This window comes from Bubalus bubalis, chromosome 20, assembly GCF_019923935.1.
Source record: "Bubalus bubalis isolate 160015118507 breed Murrah chromosome 20, NDDB_SH_1, whole genome shotgun sequence".
Taxonomy (NCBI): Eukaryota; Metazoa; Chordata; class Mammalia; order Artiodactyla; family Bovidae; genus Bubalus; species Bubalus bubalis.
Window position 1 is genome coordinate 49,706,961 of NC_059176.1, and position 13,351 is coordinate 49,720,311.

The following is a 13,351-nucleotide window of genomic DNA, read 5'->3' on the forward strand; positions in this document are numbered from 1 at the left end:
CTCTCGCAGCAACGAAGACCCAGCGCAACCAAAATAGTTTAAAAAGCTCATGGTAAGTGATGTACATAAGTGATACTCTAATAGTACTGGAAGATCAGAAAATCTGTAGTAGTTTTATCTATAGAAATAGCTAAATATGAACCAAAATGATATTTACTGTAAAGTGTAGATATTAAGTGTAAAGTTGTAGACTTACTGAAATCTTTCATTTTTACTTTCTAATTTTGTATTAAAAATTAACATGATTCTTCAAATGTTGTGTCACAATTTTTACCAACGGAATGCTTCATGATTTTGCATGTTATCCTTGCACAGGGGCCATACTTATCTCTGTATTCAAATTTTTGAATGTGTGGAGGTACTCCGCTGTGGTTTCAATTTGCATTTCCCTAATTGAGCACTTTTGGGTGTGCTTATTGGTCATTTGTATATCTTTCTGAAACAGCTGTGCAAACTTTTGCCCATTGTGTGTGTAGGAGATGTTGTTTAATTTCTTACTGAACTTTAAGAGTTCCTTGTTTATTCTGGATACAAGTCCTTTGTTGAATATAAATACTGCAAATCTTTTCCCCCAGTCTGTGGCTTTCCTTTTCATTTCCTTGACAGCGAATTTCAGAGAGTGGAAGTCTTTTGATACAGTTCAGATTTCCAGTTTTCCCCTGTATAGTTAGTGGTTTTTGTTCACTACCTAAGAAATCTTTGCCTACGAAGGTCACAAAGATTTTCTCCTGTTTTCTTCTAGAGGTTTGCTAGTTTTAACTTTTATGTTTAGGTCTGTGTTACATCTTGAGTTATTTTGTGTGTGTGATGTAAGAGCTGAGATTAACTTTTATTCCTACAGGTATTCAGGTTTTTTCAGCGCCATTTATTGAAAAGACTGGTTTCCCCCATTGAATTACCTTGGTTCCTTTGTTGAAAATCAGCATGTAGGTTGTTTATCCACTCACCCATGGATGGATCATGTGTTTTTTTTTTAATTTATTTTAAAATTATTTATTTATTTATGGCTATGCTGGGCCTTCATTGCTTTTGCACAGGCTTTCTCTAGTTGTGGCAAGCAGGGGTTACTCCTCATTGTGGTGTGAGGGCTTCTCATTGCAGTGGCTTCTCTTGTTGCAGAGCACAGGCTCTAGGTGCTTGGGCTTCAGTAGTTGTAGCACACAGGCTCAGTAGTTGTGGCTTGTGGGCTTAGTTGCTCCACAGCATGTGGAATCTTCCCGGACCAGGGATTGAACCCATGATCCCTGTATTGGTAGGCAGATTCTTATCCACTGCACCACCACTGAAGTCTAGATCATGTGTTTTGGAGGTGACTGGAAGATATTGCTTTTTAGATTTATTTTCCCTAATGGTCTGTGGCTCAAATTTGCATTATTAATGAGCACCTCTGGTGATTTTTGTATGACTAATGTATGAGACCGCTGGCTTGTACGGCAGTGGTTCCTAGTCAGGAATGTGAATAATAATTACCCAATGCCAGGGCTGTACCTCCAAAGGGCCAGATTTAGCAGGTCTGGAGGAAACTTCCAGAAGAAAACTTCCCTAAGAGCTAATGATACTTTACTTAAGAACAATGGGTACACTCTCTCCTTTGCATGCAAATGTTCCTTAGACACACGATGACTGGCTTTTCTGCTGGGCTCTGAGGTGCCTCAGTGAACACGGTTTGGTAGAGGCATCAATAAGCAAACAGGCCAGTGCAATCCCACAAGTGGGGTGTAAATGAAGCAAACAGAGCCTTGTGGGAAGAGGGGGTGAATCTGGTGGACCTGGGTGCCACTGTGAATGCTGCAGCTGGAGATTCAGGGTGCCTCTGTTTGTCCTGCAAAGATCCCCATGAGGCCTGGCTGCACCTTCGTGCTGGTTAGACCCTGAGCGTGAATTCCTTCTTGTGGTGAAGACGGCACGTCACGTTCCCTCCATGCGTGGACTTTCTGGCTTTGTCTTGAGACAGCTGCGTCATGCTGTCTCCAGGTGCCCTGTCCCTAGTGGAAAATTTTGGTCTCTGGAGGTGTGGAGAGAAGGCAGCTCTGTTGGTTCTGGTGGATTCTGTGACTGCTGAGCCATCCACATAACTTGGTCTTGGTCCATGCTGCCCTGTTTGTTTGCCGTCTGGGTCGCTTCTCCTAGTAGGGTGAACTGTCCCCCTTGCCTAATTTCACACCAGACCTGAAGCCACTTGGCCTTTCTTCCTGCCTGCCTCCTTCTGATCAGTGCTTCTGGGAGCGTTATGCAGCCTGATGGCTCAAAATGTACAAACCCATCTCAATAGACAGGGCACCCAGGTGCCAGAGGCATTAACCAAGCTCAGCTTTAAGTGGTTTTCTTTCTGGTCTGGGCTAGAGCCCTGCAGTTGTGTAAGAAGTGGGGAGCCTGTTTGCTGTTCCATAGAATGGTCCAGAAACTCCTGCAACTGGCGGTTGCCCTGGAAGTGAAGGTAGCCTGGGTGCTCTAGCTCTGAAATTGGTCAGAAACAGTGGTTATCAAAGCGGGCTTCCCAGGTGGCTCAGTGATGAAGAACCCACGTGCCAATGCAGGAGACACAGGAGACGTGGGTTCAATCCTTGGGTCAAGAAGATCCCCTGGAGGAGGAAATGTCAACATGCTCCAAAATCCTGTGGACGGAGGAGCCTGGCAGGCTACATTCCATGGGGTCGCAAAGAGAGGCTTTCATTTTAGTATGGCCGATTGTGTTAGTTGGGTACCTAGGCTAACTTTGTTGGCCATACAAACAAATTGGACTTACAAACGCGCTCTCAGAATGGAACTCGTTCATACATAGGGGACTTAGTTATAGACATTCTTTAAGTTGGGCCCTACATGCCATTATCTTTCTGTTCAAAGTCAGTTATAACTGTTCAAACTTCATTCTTTTATATGTGAATGTCCAGTCTTCCTACCACCATTTGTTGAAGAGACTGTCCATTCTCCGTTGAATGGCCTCCATTGAATGGCACCCTTGTTGAAAGTTATTTGACCATATATATTCAAGGACTTATTTCTGGGATCACTAGTTTATTCCATTAGTCTATATGTCTATCTGTATGAGAGTGCTACACTGTTTTGGTTATTATAGCTTTGTCATAAATTTCTCTATGTCACTTTAAAAATATTTAGTTTTTGTGTTTTCACAGATGTGTGTGTGTGTATACCTGTGTGTGAATACAGCTTAAAGAGTCTATTATACTTTAAGGCTTATTACCCTGCCTCTCAAGTCAGGCCCTTCTTTGTTTTTTGCTCCCTGGAGGCAACCACTTCAATTCTTTTATCTTTTTCATTTGGAATTCATCTCAATACACTTAATCAATGTTAACATAGTGATACTTCTTCATTTTTTAGGTTCTAGGCATGATCTATTGATTTCTCATTGTGTTGGAAATGAAGATTTAGCTGTCATTAAGTGCATAGTTTCTATCCCCTTCATCCTCCCAGAAGAGTTAAATCATAACTTTGGACAAGTCAGTATATAGCACTACTCTGATGATGGAAGGGCTTCCCTGGTGGCTCAGTGGTAAAGAATCCACCTGCCCGTGCAGAAGATACAGGTTCGATCCCTGGATTGGGAAGATTCCCTGGAGAAGGAAATGGCAACCCACTCCATTGCCTGGGAAATCCCATGGACAGAGGAGCCTGGTGGGCTATGGTCCATGAGGTTGCAAGAGAGTTGGACACACCTTAGTGACTAAACAGCAACAACGTGACAGTGGAAATGTGCTTTATAGCTGGGCCGTGTAGAACCCCGACATTTAGTTTCTTTTCTTACAGAACTTTTTGTTTTCCATTGACATCAGAATACTATCAGAGAAGGCAATGGCACCCCACTCCAGTACTCTTGCCTGGAAAATCCCATGGATGGAGGAGCCTGGTAGGCTGCAGTCCATGGGGTCGCTAAGAGTTGGACACAACTGAGCGACTTCACTTTCACTTTTCACTTTCATGCATTGGAGGAGGAAATGGCAACCCACTCCAGTGTTCTTGCCTGGAGAATCCCAGGGACGGGGGAGCCTGGGGGGCTGCCGTCTATGGGGTTGCACAGAGTCAGACACGACTGAAGTGACTTAGCATTAGCAGAATACTATTATTTGTTTGTCATGTTTTCTATGTATATATCATTAATTCAACCTCAGATGATGTCTGGGAGCTCCCTTGGCACAACTCTGCTGAACATGAGGAAGCCTATAGCTTAGAGATGGGTCATGTATCTAAGAACAGGGCACCTTCCTTTGTTTAGGAAAAGGCTTGTTCATCAACAGGCAATTGAAAGTATTTATCTGTGTTGGAGTGTGCTTAGTCCCTCAGTTGTGTTTGACTCTTTTGCAACCCCGTAGCCTGTGAGGCTTCTCTGTCCATGGGATTTCCCAGGCAAGGATACTGGTATGGGTTGCCATTTCCTTCTCCAGGGGATCTTCCTAATCCAGGGATTGAACCCGCATCTCCTGCATCTCCTGCCTTGGAAGGTGGATTTGTTGGAGTTCCTTCCTTATATAAGGTGCTGCGCTAGGGTGATATGGATGGATGTGATAATATTTTGCACCAGGTACTTACACTTGAGTAGGAAGGATGGTATTGAGGCAATCTTTCTGATTTGAAGCAAACTTTGATGAGAGAAGAAGAGCAACTGCAAATTTGAGAAAGGACAGGTTAGAAGCAGTTAATTCTAAGTAGAAGATTCGGGGAAAGCTTTAGTGGGGAGGAGATATTTAAGTTGAATTAAGTGTTCAATGGGAAGAGTTACTGGTTCAGAGAGAATGGCATTTAGGTGCAGGGAGAAAGGGCAGCAAAGGTACAGAAATTGGGAAGTATACTGTGGGTTCAGGGAAAGACCAGTGTGGCCACAGTGTGGGCTATGTGGGGATGCAGCAGACAAAGCAGAGCTGATTCTGTGCTTGCGCATCTCTGTGCTGGGACTGGGTTCAGTCTGTTATAGGCACCAAACTAGTGGTTCTCAAAATGGTATCCTCAGACTTCTCTGGTGGTCCAGGGTTGAGACTCTGGGATCCCAAATGCAGGGGGCATGAGTTTGATCCCTGGTCAAAGAACTAAGATCCTGTATGCTGCATGATGCAGCCAAAAAATCTTATAACCTGGGAACTTGCTGTTTGTTTATTTATCTTTGACTGGGTTGGGTCTTCACTGCTGCGTGTGGACTCTCTCCAGTTGTGACAAGCCAGCTTCTCATTGCAGTGGCTTCTCTCATTGCAGAGCATGGACTCTAGGGCACACAGGCTTCAGTAGTTACAGCACAAAGGCTCAGCAGGCCTGCGCTTGTGGGATCTTCCCAGGCTGGGGATCGAACTCATATCCTCTGCATTGGCAGGTGGATTCTCAACCACTGGACCATCAGGGAAGCCCTGGGAACTTGTTAGAAATGAAAGTTTTGGGGCTTCCCAGGTGGCGCTAGTGGTAAAGAACCTGCTTGCCAATGCAGGAGAAATGAAAGCTCTTAAGCCCCACTTAGATTCATGGAATCAAAAACTCTGTGAGTACGGCCTAGCAATCTGTGTTTTAGCAAGCCCTAGATGGTTCTGAAGCATGCTAATGATTGAGAACCATTGTACCATACAATTTGATGCTTACAACAGTGCCATAGCTGGGCACTCACTGTCTATGCTGTACAGATGGGGAAGTTGTCTCAGAGTGAGTAGGTAACTTACCAAGGTCCAGAGGGATGCTGAAGCTGGCTTGCATCTGGCTCTTGAAAGCAAATTATAAGCATCAGTTCCCAGCTCTAAATTTAGTGATGTCATATTGGTAGCTTGAAACTGGCCATAATGGAAGTATTAATACCATGGTAATTGGCAAATGCTGTGAATCAGGGCGTCAAGCCCACCTTGAGAGCCAGTTGTTAAACATTCACCGGCATAGCTCTCTCAGGTCATTCGGTCAGTAAGTGGTTGGTAGGCTTGGGTCTTGAACCCTGACAGCCTGGCTCCCAAGTGCATGCTCTTAAACCACTAGGTTAAACTTATTCTGAAAGTCTGGAAAGGCGGTCTGGGGCCCACACAATGTTGAATCTTTAAGTGCATGTTGAAAATCTGGGCTTTATTCGGTACACACTAGATTTTTCAGAATTCTGAACAGGTAAGTGATATGATGGTAAGTTTAGGCAGGAGAGTGAAATTGTTGGCTGTGGCTTCTCCTTTTGCAAATATGCTGAAAAGATGGGATGAGAGGGTGTTGTAAGGCAAGTTAAAATACATAGTTGCATTTCATGGTGAATGGCCTCAGCAGCCAAGTGTTGCCCATTTGCAGAAGAGGTCGTGAAGCCCTGCAGAGCAGAGGCCTCTTGCCTCACAAAGCCTCCTTGTTCTTCAAGAGAAAGGTCCCCTGTCTCTTACTCCAAACATCTGCCACAGCACATATTGGGCTTGACGCAGCTCTGCTGGCCAGACGTGTCCCAGGAGTCCCTGGTCCAGGGTGAGCATTCACTCTGCAGCCACTGTAGCTGACCACGTGGTCACTTACGAACACTCACTCCTGTTTCCTCACAGAACCTCGAGGGTTTCAAGGCCTCCCTCAAGTCAAGGAGCCGCATGCCTCCTGGGAGGCTGGACAACCCTTGGATCCCAGAGGGTGAATCCTGATTGGGCTAAGCCAGTAGTTCTCAAACCTTTTGGTCTCAAGACTGTTAAAAATTGGGCTTCCCAGGTGGCATGGTGGTAAAGAATCCACCTGCAATGCAGGAGACGATCCAAAATGCAGGAGATGGGGGTTCGATCCCTAGGTCAGGAAGATCCTCTGGAGAAGGAAATGGCAACCCACTCCAGTATTCTTGCCTGGGAAATCCCATGGACAGAGGAGCCTGGTGGGCTACAGTCCATGGGGTCACAAAGAGTCAGACGTGACTGAGCAACTAAACAGCAACAAGCTTTTGTTCATGTGTTGTATCAATTGATATTAGCACATTAGAAATTAAAACAGAATTTTTAATATTTATGTATTTTGTTGCACTGGGTCTTAGTTGAGTCACCTGAAATCTTGGTTGGATCGTGCGGGATCTTTTCTTGCTGTGTATGGACTCCTTAGTTGTGGCCTGGGGGCTTAGAAGTTGCGGCGCTTAGGCTTAGTTTCTCCTCGGCATGTGGGATCTTAGCTCCCCAACCAGAGATTGAACCCGCGTCCCCTGAATTGCAAGGTGGATGGATTACCAACCACTGGACCACCAGGGAAGTCCCCTGAAGCTGAGAATTTAAAATTTATTAATTCATTTACAAACAACTCATTTCATGTTAACATATGTTTATGACAGAAATATTAATAACCTCAGATATGCAGATGACACTACCCTTATGGCAGAAAGTGAAGAACTAAAGAGCCTCTTGATGAAAGTGAAAAAGGAGAGTGAAAAAGTTGGCTTAAAGCACAATATTCAGAAAACAAAGATCATGGCATCCGGTCCCATCACTTCATGGCAAATAGATGGAGAAACAGTGGAAACAGTGGCAGACTTTATTTTGGGGGGCTCCAAAATTACTGCAGATGGTGAGTGCAGCCATGAAACTAAAAGACACTTACTTCTTGGAAGAAAAGTTATGACTAACCTAGACAGCATATTCAAAAGCAGAGACGTTACTGTGCCAACAAAAGTCCATCTAATCAAGGCTATGGTTTTTCCAGTAGTCATGTATGGATGTGAGAGTTGGACTATAAAGAAAGCTGAGCGCCGAAGAATTGATGCTTTTGAACTGTGGTGTTGGAGAAGACTCTTGAGAGTCCCTTGGACTGCAAGGAGATCCAACCAGTCCATCCTAAAGGAAATCAGTCCCAAGTGTTTATTGGAAGGACTGATGTTGAAGCTGAAACTCCAATACTTTGGCCACCTGATGCAAAGAGCTGACTCATTTGAAAAGACCCTGATGCTGGGAAAGATTGAAGGCAGGAGAAGGGGATGACAGAGGATGAGATGGTTGGATAGCATCACCAACTCAATAGACATGAGTTTGAGTAAACTCTGGGAGTTGGTGATGGATAGGGAGGCCTGGTGTGCTGCAGTCGATGGGGTCTCAAGGAGTCGAGACACGACTGAACAACTGAACTGAACTGATGACAAATTAGCATATTGCTTTTGAACTGTGGTGTTGGAGAAGACTCTTGAGAGTCCCTTGGACTGCAAGGAGATCCAACCAGTCCATTCTGAAGGAGACCAGCCTTGGGATTTCTTTGGAAGGAATGATGCTAAAGCTGAAACTGCAGTACTTTGGCCACCTCATGCGAAGGGCTGACTCATTTGAAAAGACTCTGATGCTGGGAGGGATTGGGGGCAGGAGGAGAAGGGGACAACAGAGGATGAGATGGCTGGATGGCATCACTGACTCGATGGACGTGAGTCTGGGTGAACTCCGGGAGTTGGTGATGGACAGGGAGGCCTGGCGTGCTGTGATTCATGGGGTCGCAAAGAGTTGGACACGACTGAGCGACTGAACTGAACTGAACTGAACACAAAAATATTTCATGGGACTATCTAGGTGTAAAAGAGAGAAGTATTCATGTATTGTACAGCTGAAATTTTCTGTGGAAGTAAATCTCACCCCACACGAGAGATTGCTATGTGGATTGGTGGATGTGCTAATTAGCTTGGTTGGGGTAATCATTTTCTAATGTAACATCTATATCAAAACATCATGCTGTATAACCTAAATATATACAACTTTTATTTGTCAGTCATACCTCAATAAAGCAGGGGGAGAAAAGAAAGAAGGAAAAAAAGAAGTATTTGAATAGCTTTTTCATATAATTAGATATTTTTCTTTGATACTGCACCAAAACTCAACAAAAAGTAGTTTTGAAAAAGTTAGCTGTAATTTGATATCTGAAATGAGGTTAATGAACTTTTCATACCCTCTTGTGAGAAAATCTATTGATGTACCTTTTACTTTGGGTGGATCGTCTACCCATTTGTGATCATTTGGAAAATACTGGTATGCACATATTCCAAATGTTGACACATTTTGTTATGCAGCATAAAAAACAAAAATCGTATTTGTTAATATCACCACCAGAAAAGTTTGTATTGGAAAGCTGCCAAAATCATGGTGTCAACGCAAGTTTTACAAAATTTGAATTTTTGTTTGAATGTCATCATTGGCTGCAAACACTGGTTTTTCTTGAAATGACAGGCTCGCTTTGTTCATCTTTAAGAAAATGTCTATCAAATACACAAGGTTGAGTAACTATAGTTTGGCAGTTGTTCCACATAAAAATTATGTTCTCTGCAAAAAGTGGCTAGTTTAGTTTACAACTCGGTTGTACAAATGCTTTTTCTCTAGATAAGCATTTTCATACATCAGTTATGCTTTTTATGCTTTATGCATAATTTTCATTTCATCACATAGGATATTAAAATATGACATTAAAAAAGTCATACTTAGGTGTTTAGAGTTAATAAAATTAATAGTTCTCGCTGCTTCATCAAGGACATCCTAAAGTGAAACTGGCTTTTATTTAAACTGGGAGAGCATGATACCAAAGTATACAATTGTTGCCAAGCATCTACATGAAAGATCTTCTTTGATGATTAGTTGGTGTTGATCCTGAACAAATACAAACAAAGCAGCTGATCTAGCTACCCCTGTGTATTCATCCATTTATAAGATAGACATACGTTTCTTCCGATAAGAGATCAATTCAGTCTTCATGTTGACAGCTAAACTGTTCATTTGACAAACTGCTGTATCACCTGGAAGTGGAGTGCTGTGATTCAGTGTTGTTCAGGAGTGTCCACTGGACAAGACTTTCTTAGTCTTCCCATTGATGCAGTTTTAAGACTTACTCAGTCAGACGCTGCTGTGGCTTTTTCATTTCTAGTTTGAAAAGCTGTAAGAAAGCATTTTTGGCTTTTTGAGAGTTCATAATGTCTACATTTAAAATATTCAGTTGGGGACTTCCCAGGTTGTCCAGCGGTGGAGAATCAGCCTGCCAACAGGTTTGATTCCTAGCCAGGGAAGATTCCACATGCCACGGGGCAACTAAGCCTATGCACCCCAACAACTGTGCCCTCGTGCCTGAGCGTGTTAGTCGCTCAGTCGTGTCAGTCTCTTTGTGACCCCATGGACTGTAGCCCTACAGGTTCTTCTGTCCATGGAATTCTCCAGGCAAGAATACTGGAGTGGGTAGCCATTCCCTTCTCCAGGGGATCTTCCCGACCCAAGGATCAAACCCAGGTCTCCTGCATTGAAGGCAGATTCTTTGCTGTCTGAGCCACCAGGGAAGTCAACAAGAGAAGCCACTGCAGTGAGAGACCTGTGCACCACAGCTAGAGTGTAGGTTTCACCTGCTGCAACTAGAGAAAGCCCAAAGGCAGCAGCAAAGACCCGGTGCAGCCCAAAATAAATAAATAAAAACAATTAAACTAAAAAATGAAATATTTCATTCCTTTTTCTTTAAACTCTGATTTTAAAATGATGCAATTCAAATGGCCCCATTTGGGCTAGAGCAGGGGTGAGGCAAGTGAGTGCCGAGGACACAGGATTTAAAGGGGTGCCCACTCTGCCTCCCTGCACTTGCAGGAGTCTGAGAGGAAGTGTCTCTTGATATTCTGCACCTGGACACTTCACAGCTTCTCCCTAGAACTGGCCCTGAGCACTGTAACACTATTCAGAAATGTTCTGTTGCATAAGATACAATGAGGTAAATAATTAATTTCTCTAAAGCAGAGGGAGAGATTGCTTTCATCCTATATTTGCTTCTTACTCACAGTATCTCCCATTCTAGGTGGCACTAAGTGGTAAAGAACCCACCTGCCAAGGCAGGAGACGTAAGAGATGAGGGTTCAATCCCTGGGTCAGGAAGATCCCCTGGAGGAGGGCATGACAATCCACTCCAGTATTCTTGCTCGGAGAATCCCATGAACAGAGGAGCCAGTCCATGGGGTCACAAGAGTTGGACATGCCTAAAGCGACTTAGCCCATGCACAGCACACCAGTTGTCAGCAAACTCTTTGACATATTACTTTCATCTTCTTCAGGATGTTTAGATTTAGTGATAGGCTGAGAAAGGGAGTCTTCTAAGCATGTCTTTTAAAGCTACTGATCAATGTAAGAAAATATATATTATAAATAAAATTTTAAATTCAGAATAAAATATTATTAAATTCTAAAGTAAGAGTTAGAGATCCAATTTAAAAATTAGGAAAACTTTTTGAACATTTAGTGAATAGTATTTCAAAATGGGGATTCCCTGGGGGCTCAGACAATAAAAAATCTGCCTGCATTGCAGGAGACCTAGGTTCGATTCCTGGCTTGGGAAGATCCTCTGGAGAAAGGAATGGCTACCCACTCCAGTATTCTTGCCTGGAGAATTACAAAACAACAAATTGAACTTCTTATGCTTTTGTGTAGGTGCAAAAGAGACTTTGGGATTTTGAAATCATGATTTTTTTTTATGATAATGAGGTCACAGGTTATAATAAGCATAACCAAAGATAGCCAATAAAAGCACAGAAATACTGAAACAAACTGAGTTGATCTCTGAAAATGCAATTATTTATGCCCTAAACTTACTTTTCTTAGAAAATTCTAGAAAACACAGGAATACACAAGTATATATTTCATGAACTGTTTGAGCAATGACATTATATATCATTATATATCATGTAGCCTCTGGAAAACTCTACTATATACTTGGGAGAGAATTAACATGAACAAGACATATGAAGTCATATATTATTAAGAAAACAGTTTTCACCTTACTGACCCACTTAAAGGGGTCCCTGGATCACGTTTGAAGAACCTCTGGCCTAGTGGCTCAGTTGGTAAAGAATCTACTTGCACCACAGGAGATGGTCTGCAATGCAGGAGACTGGGATTCAATCCCTGGGTCAGGAAGATCCCCTGCAGAAGGAAATGGCAACCCACTCTAGTATTCTTGCCTGGGAAACCCCATGGACAGAAGAGCCTGGTGGGCTACAGTCTAGGGGATTGCAAAGAGTCAGACACGACTGAGTAACTAAACCATCCCCAGCTGGTCTAAGGTAGTGTTAACCTTCTTGCCAGTGATTGGCTTAGGCATAGTTATGTGACACAAGTGAAACATGAAGAGAATTCTGCTGCGTGGTTTCTGGGAAGGTGTCCTAGTCCTCAAGAGAGAAATGCAAGAGATAACCTCTTCTTCCACTGGTTATTGTTGGGATTGAATGTAATGCCTGAAACTATTGCAGACATTTCATGCCTTTGAATTTTGCTGATTCATGTCTATCTTTCATACTCCACATCTAATATGTCAGAAAATACCATTAGCTCTACTGTTAAAATACATCCAGCATCTGACCTTCTTCTACCACCTCTATGCTCCCCACTCAAGTCCAAGCCATCATCATTTCTCACTTGGATTATTATCAGTTTCCTAATTTTCCTGTTCTCGTTGTTCCCCAGGGCAACCAGGGTAAGTCTTTTTTATTTTTCCTTCAGGGTAAATCTTTTAAAAAGAAATCCAGGTCATGTCACTCTTCTGTTCAAAACTTTTTGGTAGCTGTCCTTCTCTTAGGATAAAAGCCCAGTCCTTACTATGACCACAGGATGCTCCTGATCTGGCTCCCAGATACATCTTCTGATGCTTGTCCCTTCCTTACTCATTCCATCTTCCCTACTTGCCTTCTGCCCATCAAACAAGCATGCTCTTGTCTTAAAGCCTTTGCCTAATGCTCTTCTAGATATCTGCATGGCTTAGTTCTAACTAATTCTCCCTTGATTATTCTAGGCATTTGCTCAGAGATGCCTTCCAATTACCCTCAGTCCCACCTGGGACCCCTTACCCCTTTATTCCTGCTTTATTTATTTTTTTCCATAGCATTTCCATCTTTGACATATTACATTGGAGCTTGTTTGTTGCCTCTTTTTCCTGCCATAATGCAAGTTCAGTGAAGGCTTTGCTTTGTTCAGCACTGTAACCTCATCATCTAGAAAAGGGCTTGGTATTTAGTAGAAATCATTAAATGAGATTTCCAGAAAGATAGAAAAAAAAAGTGTATGGAAAAGAGGAAATAGTGACTAAGAATTTCATAGAATTGAAAGGAAGAACTTGAATTTTAAAAGTTCACAGAGTATTAAATGGGGGCAGATTGACTCAAGAGAAACAAATAGTCAAGTTAAGGGCATCACAGAGAAGTCTTAGAACACCGAACACAGGAGAAAATTTTGAGAGTTTACTTTCAGAAAAAACAAAAGAAACAACAGATCATGTACAAATATAAGAATCGTATTGACATTAGATTTCTCATGAGGAAGGAATAAGGCATGGGAAATGAGGGCTTGTAAATAACTTACTAAGATTTGTCATTCTCTAAAAATAAAATTTTAAGTTGAAATAGGAAAATTGTCTATAACGATCAAGAACCAATTCTGGGTGATACCACCAT

General features: G+C 42.7%; 1 pseudogene; it reads right to left on the reverse strand.

The window, feature by feature from the left end:
• Positions 1-270: 270 nt before the first annotated feature.
• LOC123465240 lies at positions 271-367 on the reverse strand (annotated as a pseudogene).
• Positions 368-13,351: the final 12,984 nt, after the last annotated feature.